The sequence below is a fragment of the Nicotiana tabacum genome, chromosome 6, assembly GCF_000715075.1.
Source record: "Nicotiana tabacum cultivar K326 chromosome 6, ASM71507v2, whole genome shotgun sequence".
NCBI lineage: Eukaryota > Viridiplantae > Streptophyta > Magnoliopsida > Solanales > Solanaceae > Nicotiana > Nicotiana tabacum.
Genome location: NC_134085.1, coordinates 44,930,565 through 44,945,222, shown reverse-complemented (window position 1 = coordinate 44,945,222; position 14,658 = coordinate 44,930,565).

The following is a 14,658-nucleotide window of genomic DNA, read 5'->3' as shown; positions in this document are numbered from 1 at the left end:
TTAAAGTAGGCTAGAATTGCAATTATATGCAATTTAGCTTTAAAAATACCAAATAAATTTGTAAAAATATATAAAAATTACCTTAACTATATTTTAGTATAAATATGAGAAATAAAACAAATTATCTACCAAAATGATAATTTTGGGAATAATTATTGGTTTTTATACTGCTAAAATGAGCAATAAATTGATTAAAAAAATCTTTAAAAATTGGAAAAAATACTAAAACACTTGGGCATGCTTATATATGCGTATATATATTGTTTTTAAAGTATTTTGTATATGAAAAATACATAGGGAAAAAATTGGGTATGAACAGCTGCCCTTCTTTACCTGAGAATGATGAAAGAGTTGTCGGGCAAAGATATGATGGCCAATTTTGACCGAATGAGATGGTTTGAAGAATTTGACCGTGCTCTGGTTCCTGAGCTGCCTACATATTCTTGGTATTACAGGAATCAGGCCATATGTAGTTCAGGATCCATCGGCGGAATATGCTGACGGAGGTTTTACAAGAACGAACACGGTATTCAGGTCAAGAAGGATAGTTAAGGTCTAATCGGGGCTGCGGGAACTAGAGCGGGATCGCTCCTGCTGAGACGGCCGTTGATAGTTGGTTTACCTGCGAATGAACAATATAAATGTATATGGTGCAAGATTTAAACGTGATGCAAGTTCCCATTAGACCATGAATACTGTCTTTGGACGGTTAAGATGACATCCTCAGACCATGACGTCCTGGGCCATGAAGCGTATAATAAAGGATTCGCAGGCCATGAAATGATGCTCTCAGGCTATGAAGATGATGCCTCCGAGCAATGATGCCTTTGAATAATGATATGCAAAAGATAAAATGGGGTCCTCAGGCCATGGCATGGCGTTCTCGGGCTATGAAGATGATGCCTCCGAACAATGATGCCTTCAGACAATTTGGCGATCTTTAAGCCCATGAGATGCAGAAGGAGGCGATCTTTCAGCAAATGCAAAAATGTAAATGTGGTGGTGGTATTTCAGCCGATGTAAGATGTAAATAGAAAGTGGCGATATTTCAGCCATGCAAAAATGTAAACGAGGTGGCGGTATTTCAGCCAATGCAAGATAGAAAGTGGAGATATTTCAGCCATGCAAGAAAAATAAAAGTGGCGATATTTAAGTCGATGCAAGATAGAAAGTGGCGATATTTCAGCCATGCAAGAAAAATAAAAGTGGCAATATTTCAGCCATGCAGGTGGAGACAGGGCTTAGTCTCCAAAGGCAGAATGGTAGCCTTATGCGATGTAGGGAAATGCAGATGGAGGTAGAGCTTAAGCTCGGAAGGCAGAATGGTTGCCTTATGCAATGCGGAGAATGCAGATGGAGACAGAGCTTAGTCTCGGAAGAGAGAATGGTAGCCTTATGCAATGCGGCGAAATGCAGATGGAGGTAGAGCTTAACCTCGGAAGGCAGAATGGTAGCCTTATGCAAGAAATAAAAGGCAGGTGGCAGTAGAGTTTTCTTAGCTGATATCTGATTTCGATATTGTGGCTGCCGGGGATATTATGTGCGTATAGAAACTATGAGTAAGTGACGGTTCTGAGAGTTGTATTCCTGATCAGTATGAGTGTATAGTACATACGATGATTTTCCAACTCAGGTGCCTACATACAAAGAAAAATCGTGAGTTTTGTAAAGGAGAAAGGTTAGGTCGTATCCCTGCTGACTTTGCTTGACCTGCTCGGCTCTGTTTCGATGATACTGTGCGTATCATTTGGGTAGCGTTGCTAAACAAAGCAATTTTGGTAACAGACATGCATGATTTAGTAAAAACATAATATAAAAGCATAATTAAGAATAATTTTCTTTAGATAAACCGACGATTGCGACGTAGTTCAAAACATTGCAACTACGCTTGCTCCGGAATTTTGAGGGTCCTCCTCAAAATTCTGCCCCAGTTTACCGGGCTGCTACTCCTGATGGTTGTTAATGATAAATGGCTGGAATTGACTTTGGAATTTGTAGGGTCCTCCTCAAAATTCTGCCCCAGTTTCCAATAGCGGGGAAAATGGAAATTTTATTGAATTGTGACCAAACCCATAGGGCTGCCTACGTATCCCCTCTTAAACGAGAATCAGGTCAGGCGTAGTTCAAATTACATCATAAAAGAAATCATAAAGGTTACACATAGTATCGCTTGACTGCGCCTGAATTGATCAACTTTGGCCAAACTTCTCCATCCATTTCTGCAAGTATGAGGGCTCCTCCTGTCAGAACCCGGTGAACCATGTACGGACCCTACCAGTTGGGAGAGAAATTACCATTGGCTTCCTCTTGATGCGGAAAAATTTTCTTTAACACCAATTGCCCCGGTGCGAATTGTCTCAGCTTGACTCTTTTGTTGAAGGCTCTGGACATTCTGTTCTGATAGTGCTGACCATGGAAAACTGCATTCATTCTCTTTTTGTCTATAAGAGCTAGTTGCTCGTAACGACTCTTCACCCATTCTGCGCCGTCGAGCTCTATTTCTTGTATGATCCTTAAGGAAGGAATTTCTACCTCAGCGGGTATGACTACTTCTGTATCATATGCCAACATGTAGGGAGTTGCCCCAGTTGATGTGCGAACTATGGTGCGGTATCCCAATAAAGCAAATGAGAGCTTCTCGTGCCACTGCTTATGCTTCTCTATCATTTTCATTAGTATCTTTTTGATATTCTTGTTGGCAGCTTCTACGGCTCCGTTCATCTGAGGTCTGTAAGTTGCAGAATTCTTGTGTTTGATCTTGAAGGTTTCATACATGGACTTCATTAAGTCACTGTTAAGATTGGAACCATTATCAGTAATGATTGATTCTGGGATCCCGAATCGACAAATGATGCAGTCACGGACAAAGTCTGCCACAACTTTCTTAGTCACTACTTTGTATGATGCTGCTTCAACCCATTTGGTAAAATAATCAATTGCCACTAGATGAACCTGTGCCTATTTAATGCGGTGGGCTTGATAGGTCCGATGACATCCATTCCCCAAGCGGCAAACGGCCACGGCGAGCTTGTTGCATTAAGCTTATTTGTGGGCACCTTTATCATGTCTGCATGTATCTGGCAGCGATGGCACTTTTGGACATACTGGACGCAGTCCATTTCCATAGTCATCAAAAAATAACTAGCCCGGAGTATCTTCTTGGCTAAGACAAAACCGTTCATATGTGGACCGCAGGTCCCAACAAGGATTTCCTCTAGTTGCCTGGATGCTTCCCTTGTGTCGACACACCTTAATAATCCCAAATGAGGAGTCCTCTTATACAGGATTCCTTCGCTGTGGAAGAAATTGTTAGATAACCTCCGAACTGTGCTCTTCTGAGTGGCGTTGGCAAGCTCTAGGTATTCTCCTTTTGCCAGGTATTCCTTGATATCATGAAACCAAGGTTTTCCGTCCGCTTCTTCCTCGACATGAGCACAGTAGGCTGGCTAATCATGAATCTTCACCGGAATTGGATCAATGAAGTTCTTATGTGGATGTTGTATCATAGAGGACAGGGTAGCCAATGCATCGGAAAACTCATTCAGGACTCTGGGAACATGTTGGAATTCTTTCTTTGTGAATCTCTTTCTCAACTCCTGTACATGATACAAATAAAGGAGTATCTTGGAGTTCTTGGTTGCCCATTATTCTCGGACCAGATGTATAAGCAAGTTTGTATCCCCGATTACTAGCAACTCTTGGATGTTCATGTCAATGGACATCTTGAGTCCCAAGATGCAGGCTTCGTACTCGGCCATGTTGTTGGTGCACGGGAACCTGAGTTTGGCGGACCCCGAATAATGCTGACCGACTTTTGATAGTAGAACTGCTCTTATGCCAACTCCTTTGAAATTTGCTGTTCCGTCAAAAACATTCTCCAACCATCATAGGATTCTGCAATGTCTTCTCCTATGAAGGATACCTCCTCGTCAGGAAAATACGTCTTTAAGGATTTTTATACTCCATTCACGGGATTCTCAGCAAGATGATTTGCCAAAGCCTGTCCCTTGATCCCTTTCTGAGTCACGTAGACAATGTCGAATTCACTCAGCAGGATTTGCCAGTGGGCATGGGCTTCTAAAAGCTGTGCTTCAATGGATCCATCCTTGATATGAGATACGTAGTATAGGCACAGAAATAGTGCCTTAAATTCTGAGCTACCCAAGTCAGAGCATAACAGGTGCGTTCCAACAGAGAATACCGGGCCTTGTATGTGGTGAACTTCTTGATGAGATAATAGATGGCATGCTCCTTCCTTCCCGTTTCATCATGTTTTCCCAGAACACAACCGAATGCTCATCCAATACTGCAAGGTAGAGCAATAGTGGTCTGCCCGGCTCGGGCGGGACCAAGACTGGCGTTGTGGACAAGTACTCCTTGATTCTGTTGAAGGCTTTTTGACAGTCATCAGTCCATTTGGCAGCGACGTCCTTCTTCAACATCTTAAAGATTGGCTCATAGATGACAGTAGATTGAGCTATGAACCGGCTGATGTAGTTGAGTCTTCCCAAGAAACTCATTACGTCCTTCTTGTTCTTTGGCGGTGGTAACTCTTGAATGGCTTTGACCTTTGACGAATCCAGTTCTATTCCTCGGCGACTCACAATGAACCCAAGTAGTTTTCCGGCAGGAACCCCGAATGCACATTTTGTAGGATTCAGCTTCAAATTGTACCTTCTTAGTCTATTGAAGAACTTCCTCAAATCTTCCATGTGATCAGTGGCTTTCTTGGATTTGATGATGACGTCATCTACATATACCTCGATCTCCTTGTGTATCATATCATGGAAAATGGTAGTCATGGCCCTCATGTAGGTGGCCCCAGCATTCTTTAATCCAAACGGCATCATTTTGTAACAATACATTCCCACGGCGTAATGATGGCCGTTTTCTCAACATCTTCTTCATCCATCCAGATTTGATGATACCCAGCAAAACAATCAACAAACAACTGCAGCTCGTGCTTGGCGCAATTGTCAATTAGAATGTGTATGTTTGACAAGGGGAAGTCATCTTTGGGACTGGCCCGGTTGAGGTCCCGGTAGTCGACACAGACTCTGACCTTCCCGTCCTTCTTTGGTACTGGCACGATGTTGGCTAACCATGTTGGATACTCTACTACTCTGAGAACCTTATCTTTGACTTGCTTGGTGACTTCTTCCTTGATTTTCAAACTCATGTCAGGCTTGAACTTCCTGAGCTTCTGCTTTACCGGTAGGCATGTCGGATCAGTTGGTAGCTTGTGCGCCACAATAGATGTACTCAAACCAGTCATGTCGTCATACGACCAGGCGAATATGTCCTCATATTCCTTCAGAAATTCTGTGTATTCTTCCTTTTTTGCCTGTGACAAATGAACGCTGATCCGAGTTTCTTTGACATTTTATACATCTCCCAGGTTAACAATCTTGGTCTCGTCCAAGTTGGACTTAGGCCTATTCTCAAAATCCTCAACCTTTTTAACAACCTCTTCTGGTATATCATCTTCCTCTGAGTCCGTTTGTCGCGTTGTCTTGTTACATATCACAGTCATTGGTTTATCAAGATAAGTAATAGTAATACCGGAGGCTTTCTGGGCTCTGGTGGTTCTGATGGACCAATTGTTGAGGTGTGCTCCTCGGCTCACGGCTTGTATGGAAGGGCCTTCCTCCCCTTCCTCCTCGAAAATGACACAACAATCCATGTCATCCTCTTCCAAAAACAAATCCCTCATCGCTGCCAGTGCTTCCTCTTCTTTTGACCCATATATAACATCAGCTGGCTGGAAAATTTGCTCCAAGCAAGGTATCGGGTGCTCTAGTGGATAATAAGGCCCGCGCCATGGAGGCGACCATTCATTGAACTCTTTCCAGGTGTACTCATATCCCAGACCGAAGGTGGTACTATGTTTCTTCAGCTTGACAGGCTTAACAATCCCTTGTAGGTTCTTGCCAAGTCCCTTGCCTGGCTCATATCCGCACCAGTTCAATATGCTTTCTATTTTGTTGTCCCGCTATTTATCCTTGTCAATAGCGTTGACTCGCTCGATGTGGTGATAGGTTTCTCCGCCTATCTTCCTTCTTCCTCCGATCGCTGGGATGGTCTAGTGACTGTATATGGGATTGCTACCATCGCTGTGGATGATCACCTCTTGGTGATTACACTCGAATTTTACTACCTGATGTAGGGTTGATGCTACAGCTCCAGCGGCATGAATCTATGGTCATCACAAGAGCAAGTTGTAAGATGCCGGCACGTCTATTACTTGAAAGTCGACATCAAACCATGTAGGACCCATCTGTAAACACAGGCTGATTTCCCCAATAGCAGACCTTTGGGAACCATCAAAGGCTTTGACATTAATGGCCCCGTCTTTGATCTCATGTAGCCCTTTCTCTAATGTTCTGAGTGTTACCAGCGGACAAATGTTGAGGCTGGATCCTCCATCGATCAGGACCCTGGTGATAAAATAATCCTCGCATTGCACGGTGATGTGCAATGCCTTGTTGTGGCTCAACCCTTCTGGTGGCAACTCATCTTCATGAAAAGTGATTTTGTGACTCTCCAATACCCGTCCCACCATATTTGCCATTTCTCCTCCGGTGATGTTGCTTGGTACATGTGCCTCACTCAGCACCTTCAATAAGGCATTCTTATGTGCATCAGATCTTTGTAGTAGAGCTAAGATAGAGATCTAGGCTGGCGTTTTGTTCAACTGATCAATGACTGACTACTCTTTGGCCTGTATCTTCCTCCAGAGGTCGTCGGGCCCAATTTTAGTGATAGTTGGTCGTCCAGATGCCTGCTTACTCGACTCAGCCAAGTGTTCTGGAGTATAAACACTGCTGGTACTTGTCATACCCTGTGCCACAACTGCTTCTCCGAACTTGGTTTTCTCTTTCCTTCTTGACTCGGCTATGTAATCCCATGGTATGACTTTTGTGTGGAATGGTGTTATGGCTGTCATTGCTATCGGAATGGGTACCCTTGCTTTGGAAGGTAATACAGCAACCTCAAATGGTACAGGTGCCTTTGGGGACCCAAACGCGACCTCAATTGGTGTTGGCGTCTTTGTAGGGGGTGATGCTTCAAACCCAAGTGGTACAAACATATTTACCTCGGCGTCCCCAGAAGGCTGAATCTGGACCACAATCGGGTTAAGGGTGACTATTGATTTCTTTGGCTCGTCACCCTCTACGATTAATCCGATCGATCCTTTGGGGTCCCAATCATCCTCTGTCTCAATCATGTGAACGACTCCACCCTTGTGGTCTGGTAGAGGGTTGCTACGGACGTTCGGGGTAGGCTCTTTTGCCACGATGATCTTGTTGTCAATCAAAGCTTGGATCTTATCCTTCAGAGCGCGGCACTCATCAATGGTATACCCTTTCATGCCGGAATGGTATGCACAAGTTTAGTTTGGGTTAACCCATTGGGAGGGGTTTTCGGGGGTTATGGCAGGGATATGAGTGACATAACCAGCAACTTTGAGCCTTTCATACAACTGATCAATTGGTTCGGCAATGGCGGTATACTGTTTGGGAGGTCTACGGTCGAAATTTAGTCAGGGTCTAGGAGAGTTTTGGCTAGGGGGAGGTGATTGATAGTGTGCTTGTTGGGTATTGTAGGATTGGTAGACGTGTGTGGGTTGGGAGTATCTGGGTGAAGTAGGTGGTGAAGCTTGGTAAGAGGGCAAGGGTGCTTGGTAATTTGGGGTAGGTTGATATGTGAGTGGAGGTATTGGGTAGGTTCGGTATTTGATTGGGGATCTTGTTCTCTATGCAACCATCATGCCACTTACGTCCCTTTTCTTGGACGTGCCACTAGACTGTAGAGCCTTGTTGGTAGCCTGCAAAGCTTCAAGGTTTGTGACCATGCCATTTTTGATACCTTCCTCGATCATCTCCCCCAGCTTGATGATGTCGGAAAATTTCTGGCTTTCAATTAGCATCAACCTTTCGTAGTACTTTGGGTGTTGAGCTCGGAGGAATAACTTGTTCATTTGTTCTTCTTCTAAAGCCGGTCTGACCTCAGCAGCCTCTGATCTCCAACGAGTGGCATACTCGCGGAAAGTTTTTGTGGGTTTCTTCTTTAGGTTATGGATGTAGAACACATCTGGCGCATTCTCCGTGTTGAACCTGAACCTGTCCATGAAATCAGACGCCATACTTACCCAATTCGACCACTTCTTCGGGTCTTGGCTAATGTAACAAGACAGAGCATCTCCTTTCATACTTCTCATAAAACCTTCATGCGAATCTTTTCGTCCTTCCCTACTCCGACCAGCTTGTCGCAGTATGTCCTTAAATGGACTCTGGGATCCCCTGTACTATCAAACATTTCAAACTTAGGAGGTTTGTACCCCTTGGGCAGTTCGACATTTGGTTGTATACAGAGGTCTTCGTAGTTCAATCCCTCGATTCCCTTACTTCCTTCAACACCCTGAACTCGGCTAGTCAACATCTTGAGTTCTGCAGCCAGGTTCCTGATAAGGGAGTCTTTATCATCAGACTCGGGTGTGTTTGAGACAGGTTGGGTGGAGGGTGGCATGGTTTCCACATAGACGGGGGTATTATGGTGAGTGTGGAGATGATCATTTGCAGAGTTCAGTGGTTCAAGGATAAGTAGCGGGTGTTGTTGGAAGTGTGGCAAGTGTTACAGTGGTGATGGGGAGCGGGATGGTTTTGTGGTTTCGGGATGTTTTGTGGAGGTGTGGGGTTTTGAGTGTTAGGAAAGTTGACATCTGGGGTGGCGAGGGAAAACGACAAGCTTGCCAAATTCCGGACTTGATCAAGTTCCTCCTGAAATTTTAGCAGTTTCTACTCGAGTTGGGATGCACCTTCTTTGGAGACATGAGTACCCTGAGTGATTTCTACCCGTTCAACAGAGTTCTCCTTTCTGATGTTGCTCAAATCTTCCATTTTTCCCTTGTTCCTGTTTCTGAGGGGACTATGAGGAGGAGTGGGTGGAGGGCTCTTGGATCTTGTGGAGTATGATGGCGATGCCAGAGTGCACAAACTAACCTTTGGGGAGGGGAATAAAACAAAAATAAAAACAAAAAGGTAGCAAGTTAGTGCGGATTATAAGGAAAAGATGTTGCGATATTTAAACACATAGTGCGAGAATATAAACCGTGTCCTAATTTGGGAGCCTCGTTGTGCCCGAGTTAGGCCTAGCGACAAATTGATTTCGAGAACTTAGAATGCTAAATGCCTCATTTTATTGATAAAAATTAGACGAATCCTAAAACGACACTAAATAACAAGGAATAAAATATCACTAGTGGCCATTGGCCTTATTACATTTCATAATTAAAAGAAAACTCCTATCTATTTGGTCCTAGAAGGACCTTCCTCAGGTTGAATGCTCTCGTTAATCAAATCCTCCAGCTCGTGTAGGTTCACCAGTAGAAATGCCTTTGCCATGTGTTCTCCTTCGTTTCCTTCAGCGTTCTGGCAGTCAGTGACTCTCTTCCTCACTTTCCCTTCCAATTCCAGCACACTATACTCCAGATATTCCAACTTTTCGCTAGCTTTGGCGGCCCTTTCTTTCCACTCATTGATTTGGTCATTTGATGGAAGACTCCTCCACCAGTCCAGCAAGAGTGAGGGTGTGCTAACCATACCGAAGTTGGGGAAATCGTGCCTTATGTTTCTATAAGACAAAAGGGTTAGGCCCTTACCCCCTCCAGACTCGACTATTTAACTATCAATAATTGGCATAAGCAGCATTTAGTTCTCCAAATAAATGCACAGAATGTGGTACTGTCCGTTTGGGTTCCAAGGAAGCCCAATGGACTTTGGACAAGGCTATCTTAAAGAGTCATTATGTGGACAATATAACTGACTCGGCTAGGTTTTGACAGTGATGCATGCACAATTAAACAGAGTAGGGTTTCTATGGGGTATTAGACTGGTACCCTTGAGCGGACAACTCAAGAGGGAAAGGCACGGAACCGTCAACTACACCGTTGATCGACTGGTTTTACCGCAAATACGCCTTTGCCAAATTTAGGGGGTAATAATATCGGAAGGGCGCAACCACTCATTATAAGCGTTGCTATAGTATTTTATTTGGCACGAGTGGAATATGATGTTGAATATGCAGTTAAAATAATTAAACAAATTGTCATGTATTTGCACATTCAGAAGGTAATAATTACAATAATTGCTCAAAATTACAACAGTATTAAAGGAAAGTGGTAAAAGAAAGCATTAAGAGAAATAAAGAGAAGAAACTAAGAGCCAAGTCAGTTTTCGAAGTAGGAGAGCACAATAAATACTTAAAGGCATTAAAGACATTCAAGGAAGCATAAAGTCACAAATAGCATGAAATGGTAAAAGCCTTAAAGAAATCCCCAACAGAGTCACCACGCTGTCGTGCCCCCTTTTTCTCGCAAAATCGGGTTTATGACATTTGGGAGGACAACTCGTTCCCTTTTGAGAATTGAGTTTTTTTATTTGAAGAGTCGCCACCTAATGATTAAGTGCATTAGGACACTAGGAAGAATTTGTTTAGAAAACCAGAGTTTGGGTAAGGGCTAGAAATTATCTCGAGGGAAGGTGTTAGGCACCCCTCAAGATCCACTAGTGTGGTTCCCGGCCATGCTACAATTGTGACTTAAGTACAAATAATAAATAAGCAATTAAGGGTTTCAAATATGAGGGGTTGTCACATTGTGATTGCAAATAAGTTAAAGTTTGAAGAAATAAGGAAGTTGAAATTTGAGAAAAAGGAGTTTGAAATTTTGAAAGTGATAAAATAAACAAGTAAAGGGAAGGGGGGTCCTAGGTTTATTAATAATATGGATCACATCAATGCAATACCCGGTAATCACTCCTTAGAAAAGGGGTTACACGTGGTATTAGCGCACCGGTCATCATATCCATATCTACCTTTTCCCACCCCGTTGAGGTATTTAAACACGGAATGGTTTCGTTACTTGTTGCATGCTAGTACCCGCCCCAATCCTATCAGTCTCGGAGGCATTTGGAACTACTAGTCCTAAAGGGAAGGGAAATGTGGGTTTTGTGTGGTTTAAAAGGATAAAATTCTAAAGCGACAAACAAAAACACATAAGGCAGATTATGGGAAACACATAACAATTTAAAAGGCTCAGATGGGCCTCCTCACTTAAAGACAAATTGTTTAGCATGTCTTGCAGATACTGGTATGGTCTGAATTAAACTTAAACGTTAAAGAGGCAGACTGGTCTATTACACATTTCAGAAAAGAAACCGGAATCAGACCTGCATGCTGCTTGGAATTAACAGGGTCTGATTCAATTAGCTAATTTTACCTTATAGCTTGCCGAAGTGAAACCTACAGGCATGACATGTAATAATGCAGAAGTGTACTGATTTTTAAAAGAAGAAGGCTTGTTGATTATAGAAAACATAAGTTTTGAAGACATTGAGTAACGTTACTACTGATTTTAGACTTGTAAACGATTCAGATCAGTTGGTTACTCCTATAGACATGTTTTCTAAGCGTTATTGAGTTTAACCTTTACGAAAAATGCAGAAATCCTATAGGCATGGTGTTTAAAACGCTAGTTTTTATTATTTAAGCCTATAAATTCATTTGCCTAGTGATAGATGCATATGCAGAATTCAAGAAACTCTATAGACATGTTATCTATGTGATAGGCAGAAATGCAGAAACCTATAGACATGGTCTCTATTTATGAAATGCAAAAGCTATAGACATGGTATCTATGTATGAAATGCAGAGGCTATAGACATGGTATCTACGTATGAAATGCAGAACCTATAGACATGATTTCTATATGAAATGCAGAACCTATAGGCATGGTTTCTATATGAAAAACGCATAAGTGCAGGACTTGTAAACATGATTTCTATATGAAAAATGCAATAGTGAAAACAGGACATGATTGCAGCAGTAAATACCTATGAACATGATATCTACCCTTATGCATACATGAGTAACCCTCCCCTTTTCACTAAACCCCATATGTTATTACAAATTATGACAGCCCATAATGAATAAAGAAAAGTAAAATAAAATTACATCAGAAAGCTAAAAATCCCAACCAAGGAGAGCCTGATTCAGACTTCTGACTGAAGCATGAAGTAAACCAACTCCAAAGATCAAATTCCAAAGCCTTTCTCCTATTCGGGATATGTCAGAGTTCCCTAAGAGTCTCAAGTGGACTCCGGGCAGCGCTTACACCCAAATATATTGCAGAATTAGATTATAGTGCAGCGTGGAAGGGCCAACCCTCAAATGTCCAAGTTCAGAGGGAGCTCAAGGTCCCAAATCAAGGCTCATAGGAGCGGGGCAGAACATAGAATCTAAGAGAGAGTGAAAGTGCATAGAGGAGATTCTGGGGAAAACCAAGACAGGCTGGTGGTCATACCCAACAATTGGAAGTGCTGGCACACCCCAACCAGCTTGTTAACCACATTGTTTGGGAGTTAGGATCCATTAAAAAATTAAGTCCAAACATGAGAAACAATTTGGATGTTTCCATGCTTTGAACTTTAACTCAAACACATAGAAAGGAATAAAGATTTGGGAATTCACACAGCAATAGATGCAAAGAGACAACATATTCAATACAGAGCATAAACAACAAAGTAGACAAGATTGTTGAAACTGTAAAGCAAACACATAAGGATGAAGCTGAAAGTTTAATTAGAACAAACCAGCTTCAGGGAAATAAGAAGAGAAGAGCAGCAATAAAGCCAAATTGCAAACACACAGCTAGAAGATTTTAGAAAAGAGTAGAGTGGTGAATTGAGAATGTAGGAGTATTAAAATTGAAAGTGTTCAATATATATTGTCAAAGTATTGAACTCAAGGTCTTAAAGAGTATTGAATTGGAAGTGTGTAAGAGTGCAGAAGGGTCATGCCCTTTATAGTGCAGAAAACAAGTAATAAAAGGTAAGAAAATAGTTTCGAAATCAATCACATAAGGTCTCCCTTCAATTAAGGGATTCTGATTTCAAACGGGCAAGATAATTAATGAAAGAGTTTGATCAAAATATTTTCCAAAGTAGAACAAGAAGGGTAAATACACATAAGTTATTTAAGGCAAAAGTCCAGTGGTACATGGTTTGTGCAAATAAGGAAAGGCGATCACTCAATAGATAGTGAAATCAAAATTGCAGGCTTTGTTCGGATGAACCAAGTCAGGAAAAATGAGGAAAGGGTTTTACTTAAGGAAAATCAATAACAATCAATCAAACCTTATTAAGAGGAATTCCGAATCAATCACAAGTTGACAAAACCTTTTGAAGGCAAAATTCCTCATATATAAAGCATACAGACATATCGAACAAGAAAGAACTATCATGCGAAAAAGCCTAGTATAGAAGAGTTCCGGGTCATAACAAAGAGGCTCAAATCCAGTACATAGACTCAGAATGAGTTTGAGAGTGTCCAGGGTCCTAAATAGAACCCTAGTCCAAAACACAAGATCAAACTCGCCAAAAAACCCCAAAATCCCAGGGTTTTCAACTCGAGTCAGATATAGAGAAGAGAAGACAAATAATTGAAACAGGCTCAGAGGTCTCTTTCAGGGGTTCATGTGAAAACAAATAGATAAAATAGCAAGTTCAACGCAAATATAATGAAGAACTAATTTGAAGCATAAAGAACACGTTTTAAGAAAGCTTGGAACTTAAACAAGTTTCAGAAGAGAAACGAGATAGTATAGAACTTAAGAGAACAGTAGAGGAAACATGTTTAACAAAGAACTCAAACAAAATCTAGAAGAAGGCAACTAAAGACCTAAAAGCTTAGTAGAAAATACAGTAGAGGAACATAGGGGTAAACGAACACACAAGATAAACATGTGAAAGCATGATATAGAAACCATTAAAAGAAAGAATGGAACACAATAGAAGGACATGCAAAATAAGGCAAACATAAGAACATAGGATAAGGACATGCGAGGTAGAAAAAAGGACATAAAAACATAGCATAGACAGATTCACACAAAGAGAAGAATAAGAGGAGTCAGAAAACATTTTAAAACCCTTTTAGAGACTCTAAATCGAAGAGAAGTAATTTTTGAACGAAAATTAGGGAAAATGTTTAAGAACTCAAGTAGAGCACAGACATAGCATAGATATAAGAAAACAACCAGAGAAAAACCTCGAACAGCTTAGGGTTTCAGAGAAACCCTAGAAATGAGAAAGGCTTGGAAGAAGGTCCGATCTTGAGTCGGAGAGGTCAGAAATAGGCTTCTGATGTTTGAATATGCTGGAGCCAGGCTGGATAGGCCATAGAACCTTGGATCTATAGATATCTGAAAGGACACCATCGAGGTCGGACCTCGAAACTTCGAACACCCAGGGTTTAATGGTGGAGGAGGGTGAGTACAGGCCATCCATAGCCTGAGAAGCCATGGGTTCCGGTGAGATTGCGGTTGAAGGGGGTGAGAGAGGCTAGGGTTTCGGGAACCTTCGAGAGAGTTTGAGAGAGGGGAGTATTCAAAGGTGGCTGAGAGATGGAAATGAGGGGATTAGGGTAGGGTTAGTGAATTAATAAAGGTAAGGGGAAATCGTGGCCGTTGATCTAAATGATCAACGACCTGGATTGAAAGAAAGGGCCAGACAGGTTAATTGGTTGGGTCGGGGATCGGGTTAGATTAGAATTGGGCCGGTCCAATTGGGTTTCAAAATTGGGTCAATTAGGGGGGTCGATTTG